At 35.9% G+C, this 16,183-nt stretch overlaps 1 pseudogene; it reads right to left on the bottom strand.

Annotated features, from left to right (window-relative positions):
- Window positions 1–10,764: 10,764 nt before the first annotated feature.
- On the bottom strand, window positions 10,765–15,914 carry LOC103210027 (annotated as a pseudogene).
- Between the last annotated feature and the right edge of the window lie 269 nt (window positions 15,915–16,183).

The raw sequence follows: 16,183 nt of genomic DNA, 5'->3' as shown, positions 1-16,183 counted from the left end.
TTGATATAATTCACACTTCATCCAGATTTTAGTATAAATATATTAAAATATATTTAAGAACACCTTAGGAGCTCTGGTAGCATAGTGTCTAAGGCATTTGAGTGCTAATCAGAAGGCTAACCACCAGCCACACCTCAGAAGGAAGGTTGGGCAATCTACTTCCGTAGTGATACCACCTCAGAAACCCAAGGATGGGTCCCTATGAGTAGGATCCAACTCAACAGCAGTGCATTTGGTTTTTTGGTTTGGTATAAGTGAAAGCTATTTTCTTAAAGCATAATTGTGAATAGATGTGCATTGAAATCAAGAGAGCAATAAAGATGTAATGTAATAGGTTTATCCATGATGACACTTTATACTTTAATAGAGATTTAGAAAGTAATTAGTCAAGAATTATATAATTTTGCTATTATACAGCTAGATTTCTTTGAGATGATTTATGGATTTGTGGATGAATAATTTATTGCCCTCTTTAATTTGAAATATCTTTGTATGTGTTTTATCTTAAAGAGGAAACAGTTCTTATGTGTGTATATTAAAGATGCACCAAGTACTTTATCTAGGCCTAGGTTTATGAAATAGTTTGCGTTAAAGTCAAAGCTCTGTAGTTGCCAGTACTAGTGGTAATACCCAATATGGTATATTAAGCATCTATCTTACTCAATTTATTGCTATTGGCCTAAAATCAGTTCCCAAAAAATATTTTCCACATGTATTTTCTGCATTTGACTAGTATTATCATTCATGTACCATGTTTTTCAATGTTAGTTTATAAAAGTAATCACATTTTGTTATTAGATAAAGACCACTTATTAACCTCAAAAATACTACAATATTCTTGAAGACTATGTAAATTTGTTTGATGCATTTTTTAATGAAATCATTATTGATAACAACAAATAGTATACAAGGGCAATATGAGGATGAAATACTCATATGTGTGTTTCTGAAACATCATATTAAATATCCTGAAAGAAAATCCCTTTAGACAAAACATAACAAATACACTTATTTATAATATATTTACTTATAGCAGCATCCAAAGGGGTGGGGGGAGAAATACACAGTAACAAATAGACTCCAAAGATACTGATAATCTATTCGTATTTGCCAATCATGGTAATCCATTGACAGTTCAGTGAAAGAAGAAAGGGCCTCAGATAATTGTGAAATGATGACAAAACTATACCTATTAATTAAATTAATATTCCAAAATGCATCTTTAATGGAAGAGCACCAAAAAAACTAAACACACTGCTGTTGAGTCAGATCTGACTCATAATGAACCCTCCTTGGGTTTCCAAGGCAGTATCACTATGGAAGTAGATTGCCCAACCTTCCTTCCAATGAGGGGCTGGTGCATTTGAACCACTAGCCTTCTGGTTAGCAGTAAGATGCCTTAGGCACTGTGTTACCAGAACTCCTAATGAAAGAGCAGATGAACCTATATTGTAATGCTGTTTTGTGTTGTTGTTAAGGCCCTCAAGTAGGACCTGACTCATAGTGACCCCTCCTTGGGGTTCTGAGGTGGTACCACTATGGAAGTAGATTGCCCAACCTTCCTTCCGAGGAGTGGCTCGTGGGTTTGAACTGCTAGCTCTCTGTTTAGCAGTCAAGTGCCTTAGTCACTATGCTACCAGAGCACCTGTATATAAACAAAGGAAAATACAAAAAAAAAAAAAAAAAATCAAAGTACCCTAGTTTAGTCTATCATTGCTTATTGTTGTTATTGCATGCCATAGAATTCATTTCGATTCATAGTGACCATATAGGAAAGAGTAGAACTGCCAAATAAGGCAAGCTGTACTTTTACAGAAGCAGATTGCTACAACTTTCCCTCTCAGAGCAGTGCTTAACCGCTGTGCAAACAGGTCTCCTTAGACTAGGGTTAGAATATACAAACATATATTTGAAATCTTAGCTCTGATTGCATATGACTGGGTTACTTGGTTTACCTCAAGAGAAATAATTATCATAAAATATTTAATGTTTAAATACAAAAGGATTCCTCCTTTTTGAGTAGGCATATTCTCTACACTGATCCCAAAGATGAGTTAGGTAAAGCGTAATCAACCATGAGTTCACATGTCTAATTCAAACATTTAAGGCAAAACAGTGCCATGCATGAAATTCAACAGGAAAAAAAAAAAAAAAAAACATAATTAGCATCTCAAAGATTTTAGATCTTGAAAGTATCATATACCATGCATATTCAGTGATAAGCACTAAAAACAAAATATGACTGTGGAAATTGAAAACAGGAAAAATTTAATCTATAACATGCATTATCAATGATGGTGTTCTTACTTACAAGGAGGTAAAAATTGGTTTGTGGAGTACAAAAACTGTTACATTTAATTATGTATAAAACACAGATACACATAAAAAAAAAGATATATAGTTTTATGGAAGTCAAAGATTAGTAAATAAAATGCTTAAAATTGCTCCTTGCTGGAAGGGAGAATAAAGAGAATGTTGAACAAAACTGGTGTATATAATCAGATATTGGAATAGTGGTTTTTTTCTTTTTCTTTTTCTTTTTTTTTAAGAGAGGCATTAAAGAAAGAAATTAGAGACAAGAAAACGATCAGCAACTATTCATCTGTCAGTTTGTCATACTGTGGTGTCTCATACTTCTCATACTTTGCTGTGATGTTGGAAGCTGTATCAATCACCAATAATTCAAATACCAGCATGGTCATCCATGGTGTACAGGTTTCAGGAGAGCTTTGAGAGTAAAACAAACTAAGGAAAAGGAGATGACTATGTCCACTTCTGGGGGAAAAAACAGTATATATATACCACTGAAATCCTTATGAATACCAGGGAAACATTGTCTGGTGTAGTGCCAGAAGATTAGTCTCCCAGGTTGGAGGACACTCAAAATACGACTAGGAAAGATTTGCCTTCATAAATTGGAGTTGAGTTTAAAGGTGTGGATGGAATAAAGCTTTCTGGACATTTGTTCACTGATGTGCTATGACTCCAAATGACAAGAAATACCTGCAAACATCAATTTATATTCAGAACATGGACTGTATGGAGTATGAACCTAAGAAAATCAGAAGTTGTGAAAAATAAAATGGAATGCAGAAATATTGATATTCTAGGAATTAGCTGAAATAGACTGGTATTAGCCAATTGGATCACACATAATCATATGATCTACTAAGTGGAAAATAACATATTATAAAGGAACGGTGTCATGTTCATTGTAAAAAAAACGTTTCAAGATCTATCCTTAAGTACAATACTGTCAGTGATAGAATAATATCAGTATGTCTATATCAATATATCATTTATTATGACTATTATTCAAATTTATGAACCAAACACTAAAGTCACAGATGAAGAAATTAAAGATTTTTTACCAACTTCTGCAGTCTGGAATTGACCAAACATGTAATTGAAATGCATTGATAATTACTCGCTGTTGGAATGAAAGAAGAAGCATCAATAGTTGGAGAACACGACCTTGGTGGTATAAATGACACTGGAGATTTCATGATAGAATTTGCATGACTGATTATGTTGTTTTTAAGTGCCATCTAGTTGGCTACAACACATAGCAACCCCATGTAAAAAAATGAGTAGTTTTGATTCACTCCAAATACTTTTACTCGTTGAGAATATCTTTTTGCAACAACAGAAACAGTAACTATGCAAAGCATTTGACTGTGTGAATCATAAAAAAATTATGGGTAACATTAAAAGAATATGAATTCCAGAACAATTTATTGCACTCATGAGAAACCTGTGCATAATCCAAGAGAATGTCATTCAAACAGAACAAAGGCATACTGCATGGCATAAAATCAGGAAGGGTGTGTACCAGGATTATGTCATTTCCCCATATTTATTCAATCTGTCTGTATACTGAACAAATAACCTCAGAATGTGGACTATATGAAGAACAATGCTGCATCAGGATTGGAAGAAAACTAATTAACAACCTGTAATCTGCCGATGACATAAACTTTATTACTGAAAATGAAGATGACTTGACACACTTACTAATGAAAATCAAAGACTATAACATTAATTATGGATTAAATCTCAACTTATAGAAAACAAAATCCTCACTACTGGACAATAAGTGGCATTACCAAAATTGAGAAAAGACTGAAGTTGTTAGGGATTTATTTTTCCTCACATCAACAATCAACACCCACAGAAGCTGTTGTTGTTATGTGTCATCAAGTCAGACCCAAACTCATAGCAACCCCTCCTTGGGTTTCCAAGGCAGTATCACTACAGAAGTAGAATGCCCAACCTTCCTTCTGAGGAGTGGCTGGTGGGTTTGAACCGCCAGTCTTCTGGTTAGCAGTCAAGTGCCTTAGGCACTGCTCCAGCAGTCAACAAATTAGATGTTGTAGTGCACTGGGTAAATCTGCTGTGGAGGACCTCTTTAAAGTGCTAAGAAGCAAAGATGTCACTTTGAAGACTAAGGTGCACCTAACCCAAGCCATGATATTTTCAGTCAGCTCATATACTTGTGAAAGCTTCACAATGCATAAGGAAGACTGAATGAAGAAGAGTTGATGCCTTTGAATTAAAGTGTTTGCAAAAAAACAGAAAATGCCATGGACTTCCAGAAGAATGAATAAATCTGTCCTGGAAGAAGTTCAGCCAGAATGCTCCTTGGAAATGATACTAGCCAGACTTTGTCTCACCTACTTTCATCATGTGGTTATAAGAGACCATTCTCTGGAGAAGAATATCATGTTTGGTAAAAGAATATCATGCTTGGAGGGTCAGAGAAAAAGTGGAAATCCTTCAACAAGACTAATTGACACAGTGGCTTCAATGATTAGCTCAAGTACAGCAAGGAATGTGAGGATGGACCATGACAGGCAGTGTTTTGTTCTGTTGTACAAAGATAGGGTCACTATAAGTCTGAGTCAGCTAGATGGTACCTAACAACAACAAGAACAACATACACTTGGAACCTGCTATATGGAATACACAGCAATGGAATTAACACATATGTGGAAAGAGACAATGGAAAACCTCCGCTTCATCAGTCAAAATGAGGCCAGAGTTCTACCATGGATTTAGACCATAACTGCTCATATGCACATTCAACTTTAAGGTGAAAAAAAAGGCCAGAAGAGTCAAAATATGACCTTGAGTATATCTCACTTGAATTTAGAGGCAATCAGAAAATCAGAATAGAATTCATTCATTGAACTCCAACAGCCTAAGATAAGACCAACTGTGGGAGAACATCAAGGATGTCATATATGAAGAAAGCAAAAGGTTAATGAAAAGAAAAGACCAAAATGGATGTCAGAAGAGACTCTGAAACTTGCTCTTGAATAGAGAGTAGATAAAATTAATGTAAGAAGTGATGAAATAAAAAGTTTAAAAGAGGATTTACAAAGGCAGCTCAAGAAATCAATATATACATATAATAATAATGAAATGTTTAAAGACCTGAAGTTGGAAAATCATAGTAGAAAAACACACTTGGCATTTTTCAAGCTGAAAAAAGGGAAGAAAAATCCAAGCCTTGTATTGCAATATTGAAGGAATCCATGGTGAAAATATTGAGCAATGCAGAAAGCATCAGAAGAAGATGGAAGGAAAATACAGTCACTGTATCAAAAAGAATTAACAGACATTCAAACATTGCAGGGGTATCATATGATCAAGAACTAATGTTATTGAAATAATAAGTTGAAGGTGTGCTGAAGGAATTGTAGAAAAACAAGGCATTGAGAATTGTCGGAATACCTATTGAGATGTTTCAACAAACAGATGGAGTGCTGGAGGAGTGTATTGCCTATGCCAAGAAATTTGGAAAACAGCTACTTGGCCAACCAACAGAAAGAGATCTATATTTGTGTCTATTTGAAAGAAAAGTTGTGCAGCAGAATGCAGAAATTATAGAACTACACCATTAACATCACACTCAAGTAAAATTATGATGAAGATAATCCAAAAAGATTTGCGGCAGAACATCATTAGGGAACTGCCAGAAACTCAAGCCAGATTCAGAAGAGGGCATTTCTGACCTTAGATGGACCTAAGGTGAAAGCAAATAATATCAGAAAGATGTTTACCTGTGCCTTATTGGCTGTTCAAAGGCTTTCAAATGTATGGATCGAAATAAATTATGGATAACCTTGATAAATTCAAGAACACTCAGTTGTTCTAATGAGGAACCTGTATATAGACCAAAAGGCTGCTGTTCAAACAGAATAAAGGAATACTACACACTCTGGTAGCATAGTGCCTAAGGCACTTGACTGCTAACCAGAAGGCTGGCGGTTCAAACCCACCAGCCACTCCTCGGAAGGAAGGTTGGGCAATCCTACTTCCGTAGTGATACTGACTCAGAAACCCAAGGTGGGGTCGCTATGAGTCGGGGCTGACTCAACGGCAAATAACAACAACAACAACATGATTTAAAAAGCAGGTATGATGTGTATGAGTGTTGTATCTTTTCACCATATTTATTTAATCTATTTTCTGAGCAAATAGGCAATGAATAAGGAAACTTCAGAAGGATCTGTGCATTTCAATTACAGTGTTGGCAAAGAATATTGAATATACTATGGACTGAGAGGAATATGAAAAATCCATCTTGGAAGAAATACAGCCAGAGTGCTCCTGAGTACAGCTAGATTTTTTCTCATATATTTTGGTCATGTTGCCTGAAGGGACTAACTCTGGACAAAGATATCATGCTTTGCAAACTAGAGAGCCAATGATAAGGTGGAATACACTTAATGAAATGGATTGACACAGTAGCTACAGAGATGGGATTAAGTGTGGCAATGATTGTGAAGACTGCCTAGATGGTACATACCAACAACAATAAAGGATGACAGGAGTTTTTCTGAGATTCTGGTGATAACTTTACTCTCTTCTTGGAAATAATTCTACTGAATTTTTAGGCATTGAGAGTTTATGAACTTTCTGTATGATTTATAGGAATCAATAGAAATATTCAAAAAGATGTAGGTGATCAAAAATTGACTAAATAAAAAATTCAGAAATGTAAAAAATTAATTGGAATTGAAATTACTTTCATATCTACCATCTCTTTATGTTTTTTATTTGTTCCATGTATAATTATTTGTCCTTTACAAGAATTCCAATAATAGCAGTTCTCATCTGTAAAAGCTATAAAAATATACATTAACACTAAAAACTTGCTTTTATTAGGTGCTGTTGAGTTGGTTTACTATGAGTAAAGCAACCATATGACAGTAACCATATATCAGTAACCATATATCAACCATATATCAGTAACCATATGACACAATGAAATGCTGCCCAGTTGCCTTTCTCACAATCCTTGCTATGCTTGAACCAATTATTAATTGTATAAGTACAACTCATTGCGAGTCTTTTCTTTTTTTGATGATTCTCTGTCTTGACAAGCAGGACGCCCTTCTCCAGGGACTGGTCCCTCCTGATAACATGAACAAAGCAAGAGAGAGAAAGTCTGGCCATTCTCACTTCAAAGGAGAATTCTGGCCGTACTTCCAAGACATGTATCTTGTTTTCATTTTGACAGTCCATCGTATATTCAATATTCTTCACCAACACCATAATCAAGATGCATCAATTCTTCTGTGATTTTCTTTATTCATTGTCTAACTCTCAAGTGCATACGAGGCTATTGAATATGCATAGGCTTGAGTCTGGCACACTTTAGTTTTCAAAGTGGTATTTTTGCTCTTAAACACATTAAAGAGCTCGTTTGAAGCAGATTTGCCCAATACAGTAAGCTGTTTCCGTTCTTGACTGCTACTTACATGGGTGTTGATTATAGATCAATGTAAAATGAAATCTTTGACAACTTTAATCTTTTCTCCGTTTGTCATGGTATTGCTTATTAGTTCAATTGTGAGAATTTATGTTTTCTTTATGTTGAGATATAATCCATGCTGCAGGCTTTAGTGTTTTGTCTTCATCAGTAAGTGCTTCAAGTCTTCTTCACTTTCAGCAAGCAAAGTTGTGTCATCTGCATATTGCAGATTGTTAAGGAGACTTCTGCCAATCCTAATGGTACATATTTCATCATATAGTATATTTTCTGGGATTATTTGCTCAGCATACAGATTGAATAAGTATAATGAAATAATACAACCCTCACACATACCTATCTTAATTTTTAACCATGCAGTATTCCTCTGTTCTATTTGAAAAATGGCTCCTTATTTCATATACAAATTATTCATGTTATAATCATGTGCTTTGGAATTCCTATTCATTACATCATTATTTATAATTTTTTATGATCCACACAGTCGAATGTCTTTGCAAAGTCAATAGAATACAGGTAAATTTCTTTCTAGTATTCTTTGCTTTCAGCCATGATTCATCAGCAATGATATCCTTCATTCCGTCATCTCTTCTGAATATGGCTCAAATTTCTGGCAATTCCCTTTTGATGTACACAAAATATAAACATTTTTTTGAATTGCTTTGAGCAAAATTTTACTTTCATGTGATATTAAAGATAATTTTGATAATTTCCACATCCTTTTGGATCTCCTTTCTTTGGAATGGGCACATATCTGTGTACCTTCCAATGTCTTTTTCTGGTGGCATATTTCTAGTTTCTTGGTGTAAAGCAGTGAACACTTCCAGCATTAAACCCTTTTTTTGAAATATCTCAGTGGATATTCTGTCTATTCCTAGAGCCTTGTTTTTCAATTATTCCTCATTGCAGCTTGGAATTCTCCCTTCAATACCATTGATTCTTGGTCATATACAACCTCCAGAAATGTTTGAATGTCAACAAATTATTTTTGTAAGAGTGACTCTGTGCATTCTTTCCATCCGCTTTTGATATATCTTTCATCATTTAATAATTCACCCATAGAATCTTTTAAACATTGCAACCTGAGACATATTTAGAACTTAGATAAATGTAAAAATAAATAAAATCAACTTAATATACCCAACAACCTAAAAGTACATTTTTCCATTAAATTATAAAGTCAAAAGAATTTTAACTAAATTACCAAGTGATTTTTGTAGATGTCCTTGAAATTTTATGAAAATAAAATAAAGGAATTGAAAAGTAAATTGGCAAGACAAATCTTCAAATGTTTCAGAATATATATGTATAATAGAATAGAGTAGGAAAATGAGCTCAAGTACATATATTTTAAGGAGCTCTGGTGGTGTAGTGGTTAAGGAATTTAGCTGTTAATCAAAAGATCAGAGGTTCAAACCCACTAGCTGCTTCATGGAAGAAAGATGAGGCAAGGTAGTCTGCTTCTGTAAAGATTTATAGCCTTGGAAACCCAATGGGGATTTCTATGAGTTGGAATCAACCTCATGGCAGTGAGCCATATTTTATTATACAGTCATATTTTATTATATGATTACAATAATTCATATAATGAGGCAAGTAAAGAAATCGTCTTTCCAAATGTTTATAATTTATCTGAGCATGAGTCTGTTATGTTGAGGAAATGCAAATAACAAAAATGTTGAGTAAATAAATGAGCTTTCTCAAAATTTGTATTCCATTAAGTAAGTTGCAAAGAATATTTGTAATAAATGGTAATATTCTAGAAGTGGCAATTATACAACTGTTTCAGATGCACTTATTCTCAACCATTGACATTGGGAAAGGTAGGATTTTAGCCTGTCAGGTTCAATTTACCAAGTTATATTTATTTTCTAAAGTCTGCAAAATGAAAGATTCTTTGTGAGAATAAAGCTAAGATACTTTATTATTTTTTTCCATAAAACAGTTAAAAATTCAGTGATGCTTATTTTGAGATAGAAAAAAAAAAATGAGGTGGGATCTTCACAGGTTAAATTAAATCTGGAAGACTTGCTTGAAATTCAAGTGAAAATTTCTTGTTGATTCCACTTGAGATCTCTACAAAAGTTGTTTCATTCAAAATCAGAAATTAAGATTATGCAATGTTAAATACTTAAATGGTTGTAATATATGGTATGACACTATATATTAAAAATAATATAATTTATTTTTAATTTGAACTATGTGATTATGAAAACCATTGTTGTTGTGCTGTTAGGGACTATTGATACAGCACTGACTCAAAGAAACCCTCTGTACAGCAGAACAAAACTTCCTTGTCCTGTGGCATCTTCACAATCCTAGGTAGGTTTCAGTCCATTGCTATTTTTATTGTGATTTGGGTGAAAGTTTACACATCGCATTAGTTTTCCTTTCAGCAATTCATACACATTTAATTTGGATTGTTGAAAAATAATTGCATCCTGTTTCAGCAGGCAACCAGAATATTTAAGTTACACCTGGAAGTCTCACACGATACTTGAATCCCAGGTATAGATTTCCTTTTGATTAGTAACCCAAGCTTGGACCTAGATATTCTGACATCAATACTATTTGCTAGCCACAGACTTTTGTCCTTTATTTTGTTTTCCCCTATAGTTTCAGTCTCAACTATGGAATAAGGACAGAATATTCCCCTGAATCTAGGTGTTTTCAAACAGGGTAGTCTCTTAGTATAGCTAGTTGTGTACAATGATAAAGCACAATTTTATCATCATTTTTCAACACTAAATTTAACTATTTACTAGAATTTCAATTATAATAATTCAGAATTTTAAATTATTTATGAAGTGTTTCTTAGTACTCTGCAATTCAGTGGGATCAGGGAAAAAATGTAAGCCAATATATAAGAAAAACATATATTTTAAGGAACATTCCCTATGTGATACAATGTAAAGCAGAAAGAGCATAAATGGATCAGAGAGAAAACAAATCTTGCCCAGGTATAACTTTGTATGATTTTATCTTCAAGGAATTGGGAACATGTCAATCAAAACTGATTTCTAGTATAAAATGAAAATAACACATACAAAATTAAATCATTAGAAGGTCCACATTTTGTCACTTAATAGATTCTGACATTGGCCCCAATTCAGTTTTCTGAATAATAATTTATATATTATCAATATAAGAGAGAATAAGTCCATGACAAATATACTTGGATTTTATTACAAAATAATTTAGCATTTATCAAAAATAGCCACAAATACTTATTGAATTTTATATAAATTAATTTTTAAGTGTTCAACAATTTCTATATTTTTCTATATTGTAAAAACTTGTTAAGAAACATTTTACATATAAAATTATTTGTTGTTGTTGTTAGGTGCCATCAAGTCACTTCCAACTCATAGTGACTCCATGCACAGCAGAACAAAACACCTCCCAATCCTGTGCCAGCTACATGATCCTTGCTATACTTGAGCCCATTATCACAGCCACCATGTCAATCCATCTAGCTGAAGGCCTTTCCCTCTTTCTTCAACCCTCCACCTTACCAAGCATGACATTCTTCTCCAGGGAATGGTCCCTTCTGACAACATGACCAAAGTAGGTGAGATGAAGTCTGGCCATTCTCCCTTCCAAGGAGCATTTTGGCTGCACTTCCTCCAGAAAAGATCTTTTAGTTGTTTTAGCAGTCCATGGTACTTTCAGCATTCTTCGCCAGCACCACAACTCAAAAGCATACTATAAAATATTGTCAAAAATTTAATAAGTTCTTAATTCATTAAATACATATGCTTCATGCATACATATCTCTTTTAAAAAGATTTTGTGAAAGTTAACCAGAGAAGAACTTATTCCAGATTGAGTATTCTGAAAGGTAAGTGTTAAGAAGAAATCAGTCAATAGATAGAAAGCATTGTTGATATGATATGATAACCCTCAAGTGGGAAAAACTTTGCTGGGTTTGAGGATCTGAAAGAATCTCCCTGTGTTAGGCTGGTTTTTCTAAGAAGCAAAACCAGTAAAATTTAGAGAGAGAGAAAGAGAAAGAAATTTATCTTAGGAAAATGGCTCACACATTATAGAAGCTGACAAGTCCCAAGTTCTTGGATCCAATGTGAAATTGGAGCCTTTTCTTGTCTCACACAGCTACAGAGGCTGACGAGCTCAAGATTGGCAGGCTGTTGACTTCAGGCAGGGTTGACAAATTAAAGATCACTGAGCAGAGTGTGTATTGTTCACTCATGAACAGTTGTAAGCAGCACAATAGGATCCAGATCCACAGAAGGTTGTCTCTTTTCCCCAGGTTGTCCACATATATATTGGAAGCAGGCCACACCCCTAGGGAAACTCCCTTTCAATGCCTTGGCTGTTCAAAGCATATACATCCAATCTCCTCATGGAAATAACCACATCACACCTGCTTAAACCATTCAGATACAACCCCAAGTATCACAGTCCATCCATTGTCAAGGAGTTTTACACATCTTCTTAACCATGTATAATCTCTAAATAAGGACAATTGTAAAGTCATATTTGCACCTAACATGATACACTAACACACATATAACCAAAAAGTCATTAACTTTTCTTACATTTCATAGTTCATAACTGAAGATAACAAAAATATTTGATGCATATATGCAATGAAGAAATATAACAAGTCCTCATTTCTCCAACTGTTCACGTGGTTGTAGCTGATATTAAGAACTACTTCTTCCATCACACATTCCATATTTCTCTTGCCCTTAGCAAGCACCTCAGCTGGTCATGCTTCTTTGCCTGGTAGAGTGACACACACCTTCATTTCTGAAGGGTCTGGGCCATTAGTAGTCATATCAGAATTGGGTTGCTGTAATTTTCCATTGACTTTAATCACAGGGCGTGATAGTACTAAGAGATGTCCTAAAGAATCTCCTGTATTCCAGACATATTATTCTTTACCTCCATTATGTAATATCAACGTATTTTCCCCTTGGAAATCAGGATCTATCATGCCAGACAATACAATAATGCCTTTCTTTGTCAGTTGATCCAGGGACATGAGGAAGCCAAAATGGCCAGGTGCCATTCTTAACTTCCAGGCTAATGCAATCAGTATTGTGTCTCCAGGTGGTTGTGTTCCTCTCTTTTGGACTAATACATCCAGACCCACGGAGCATAGTTTTACAGGGACAGGAAGCAAAATTTTTGAAGTGGGTAACTGGGGTAATAGTGAGTGGTATAACTCCTGTTTCCACCCCTTGGTCATAGACTATGAATCCTCACTTTGAAAGAAAGAGAACCATATATCAGACACTGGTTTAGAGCATCTATAGCTTCTTGCAGGAATTGTCCCAACCTTTCAAGGTACTGCCACCTAGCTGGTGTCATAATTGTGTCCTTTAGCAGGACATTCTATCATTCTATCAAGCGAGCCGCTTCAGGATGATGGGGAACATAGTAAGACCAGTGAATTCCATGAGCATAGGCCCACTGCCACACTTCATTTGCTGTGAAATGAGTCCCTTGATATGAAGCAATGCTGTGTAGGATACTATGATGGTAGACAAGACATTCTGTAAGTCCATGGATGGTAGTTTTGGCAGAAAGATTGTGTGCACAGAAGGGTAATCCATATCCAGAAAAAAAATATGTATTCCAGTAAGAACAAAGCACTGTCCTTTCCATGATGGAAGTGGTCCAATGTAATCAACTTGCCACCAGGTTGCCAGATGATCACCCTGATGAATAGGTCCATATCGCAGACTCATTGTGGGTCCCTATGGCTGGTAGATTGGGCACTTAGAAAAGGCAGTAGCCAAATCAGCCTTGATAAGTGGAAGTCCATGTTTCTGAGCCCATGCATAACCTCCATCCCTGCCACCATGGCCGCTTCGTTCATTGCTCATTAAGTAATGACAGGACTTGCTGGGAAAAAAAGGATGACTTTTTTCCACAGAATGTGTCATTCTATCTGATTGATTGTTAAAGTCTTCCTGTACCGAGGTCACCATTTGGTAGGCATTCATATGAGACATAAATATCTTTACTCTTTTGGCCCATTCAGAGAGATCTATCCACATACCTCCTCCCCATACCTCTTTGTCACCAATTTTCCAATCATGCTCTTTCCAAGTCCCAGACCAGCAAGCCATTGGTGACAGCTCATGAATCCATATATAATCATACATCTGGCCATTTCTTATTCCATGCAAATTGAACAGCCTGATGCATGAAGTTCTGACCATTGGGACTATTTCCCTTTACCACTGTCCTTCAGGGAATTACCAGAAATGGTCTGAGTGTCGCTGTTGTCCACTTACAAGTGGTGCCTTCATATAGCACAGAACCATCTGTAAACTAGGCATGAGATTTCTCTTCCTCAGTCAACTGATCACAAGGAACTTCCCATGAGGCCATAGGTGTAGACTGGGAGAGGGAAGATGATGTGACTGGAGTGGAAACCATAGGCATTTGGGACACTTCCTCATACAACTTACCTCTGCCTTTAGGTCTTGCTCAAGCCCAATCTCTTATATACCACTTCCATTTAATGATGGAGTGCTGCAGTGCATGTACAACTTTATGACTCTGTGGGTTATACAATATTCAGTTTATGATGGGCAACTCAGGCCTCATGATGACTTGCTGGCCCATGGTTAGGTGTTCAATCTCTAACAAAGGCCAGTAACAAGCCAAAAGATGTTTCTCAAAAGGAGAATGGTTATCTGCAGAGGATAGAAGGGCTTTGATCCAAAATACTAAGGATCTGTGCTAATTCACTAATAGGGACTTGCCAAAGACTCCAAACAGCATCTCTATCTGTCACAGATATTTCAAGCACCATTGAATCAGCTGGATCATATAGCTGAAATGGCAGAGCAGCTTGCAAGACAGTCTGAATCTGTTGTCGAGCCTTCTGTTGTGCTGGGCCCCACCCAAAACTAACAGCTTTTTGAGTCACTTGATAAATAAGCTGGAGAAACACAGCCAAATGAGGGATATGTTGCCTCCAAAATTCAAAGATGCCCATATACATTTTAGTTGTGAGGGATATCAGATGCAATAACTTGTCCTTCACTTTAATAGGAATATTTTTACATGTCCCACACCACTAGAACCCTAGAAATTTCACTGAGTTGGAAGGTGCTTGAATTTTTGTCAGATTAATTTCCTACCCTGTAGCATTCAGATGTCTCACTAATACATATACAGTTATCAATACTTCTTCCTTACTATGTCAAATTAGAATAATGTCATCAACATAATGGACCAGCATGATGTCTTATGGAAGGGAAGGGTGATCAAGGTCTCTACAGACTAAATTATGACATAGTGCTGGGGAATTGATATACTCTTGAGGAAGCATCATAGAAGTATTTTGTTGGCCTTGCCAGCTGAAGTCAAAGTGCTTCTGATTATCGTTTGAAATTGGTATTGAGAAAAAGGTATTGGCCACATGAGTAGCTGCATACTAAGTGCCAGGACATGTACTAATTTTCTCAAGCAATGAAACCACATCAGGAATAGCAATTTCATTGGAAGTCATCACCTGATTAAGTTTACGATAATCCACTGTCATTCTCCAAGATCCATCTGTCTTTTGTACAGGTCAAATAGGTGAGTTAAATGGGGAAGTGAGGGGAATCACCACCCCTGCATCCTTCAAGTTCTTGATGATGGCAGTAATCTCTGCAACTCTTCAAGGATGCAGAATTACTTTAGGTTTACTATCTTTTTTTTTTTTTTTTTTTTCAGGTAGAAGCAGTTCTAATGGCTTCCACTTGGCTTTTCCTACCATAATAGCCCTTACTCCACATGTCAGGGACCCAATGTGGAAATTCTGTCAGTTGCTGAGTATATCTATTCCAATTATGCACTCTGGAAGTGAGAAATCACTACAGGTTGTTTGGAGACTCACTGGACCCACAGTGAGATGCACCTGAGCTAAAACTCCATCAGTAACTTGACCTCCATAAGCCTCTACTCTGACCAGTGGGCCACAGATGTGTTGGGTCAATTCAGAGTCATTATCTAGTAATCCCAAAAAAGTTTAATTATTTCCTTTTTGCCAATGAACAGTCACTCTTGTAAAAGGCCTCAGATCCCTTTGGGGAATGCTAGGAGAAAGACAGACAGTATACATTTTTGGCAATGTAGTGGGGTCCTTCCTCAAAGGGACCTGGCCTCCCCTTCATTCAAGGGGTTGTGGGTCTGTAAACTGACTCAAGTCTGGGAATTGATTGAGGGACCATGACTCTGTATTCTGGCAATTCAATATAGACCACTGTTCACATGACCTAGAATTCTTCTGTCTATATAGATCAAGTAAATATGTAGTAGATTTGCTATCTATTTCACTCCTCAGAACACCATGACTAAGTAGCCAATGCCATAATTCCATACAAGTCAGAAAATTCTTATTACTGTTTTGACTCTGCTGTCCATTATGTTAAC

Source organism: Orycteropus afer, unplaced genomic scaffold (assembly GCF_000298275.1).
Source record: "Orycteropus afer afer isolate SDZICR_OR568_19922 unplaced genomic scaffold, OryAfe1.0 scaffold00557, whole genome shotgun sequence".
In the NCBI taxonomy this organism is placed as follows: Eukaryota; Metazoa; Chordata; class Mammalia; order Tubulidentata; family Orycteropodidae; genus Orycteropus; species Orycteropus afer.
Note: the sequence above shows the minus strand (reverse complement) of the source record. Positions and strands in the feature narration are given on the sequence as shown.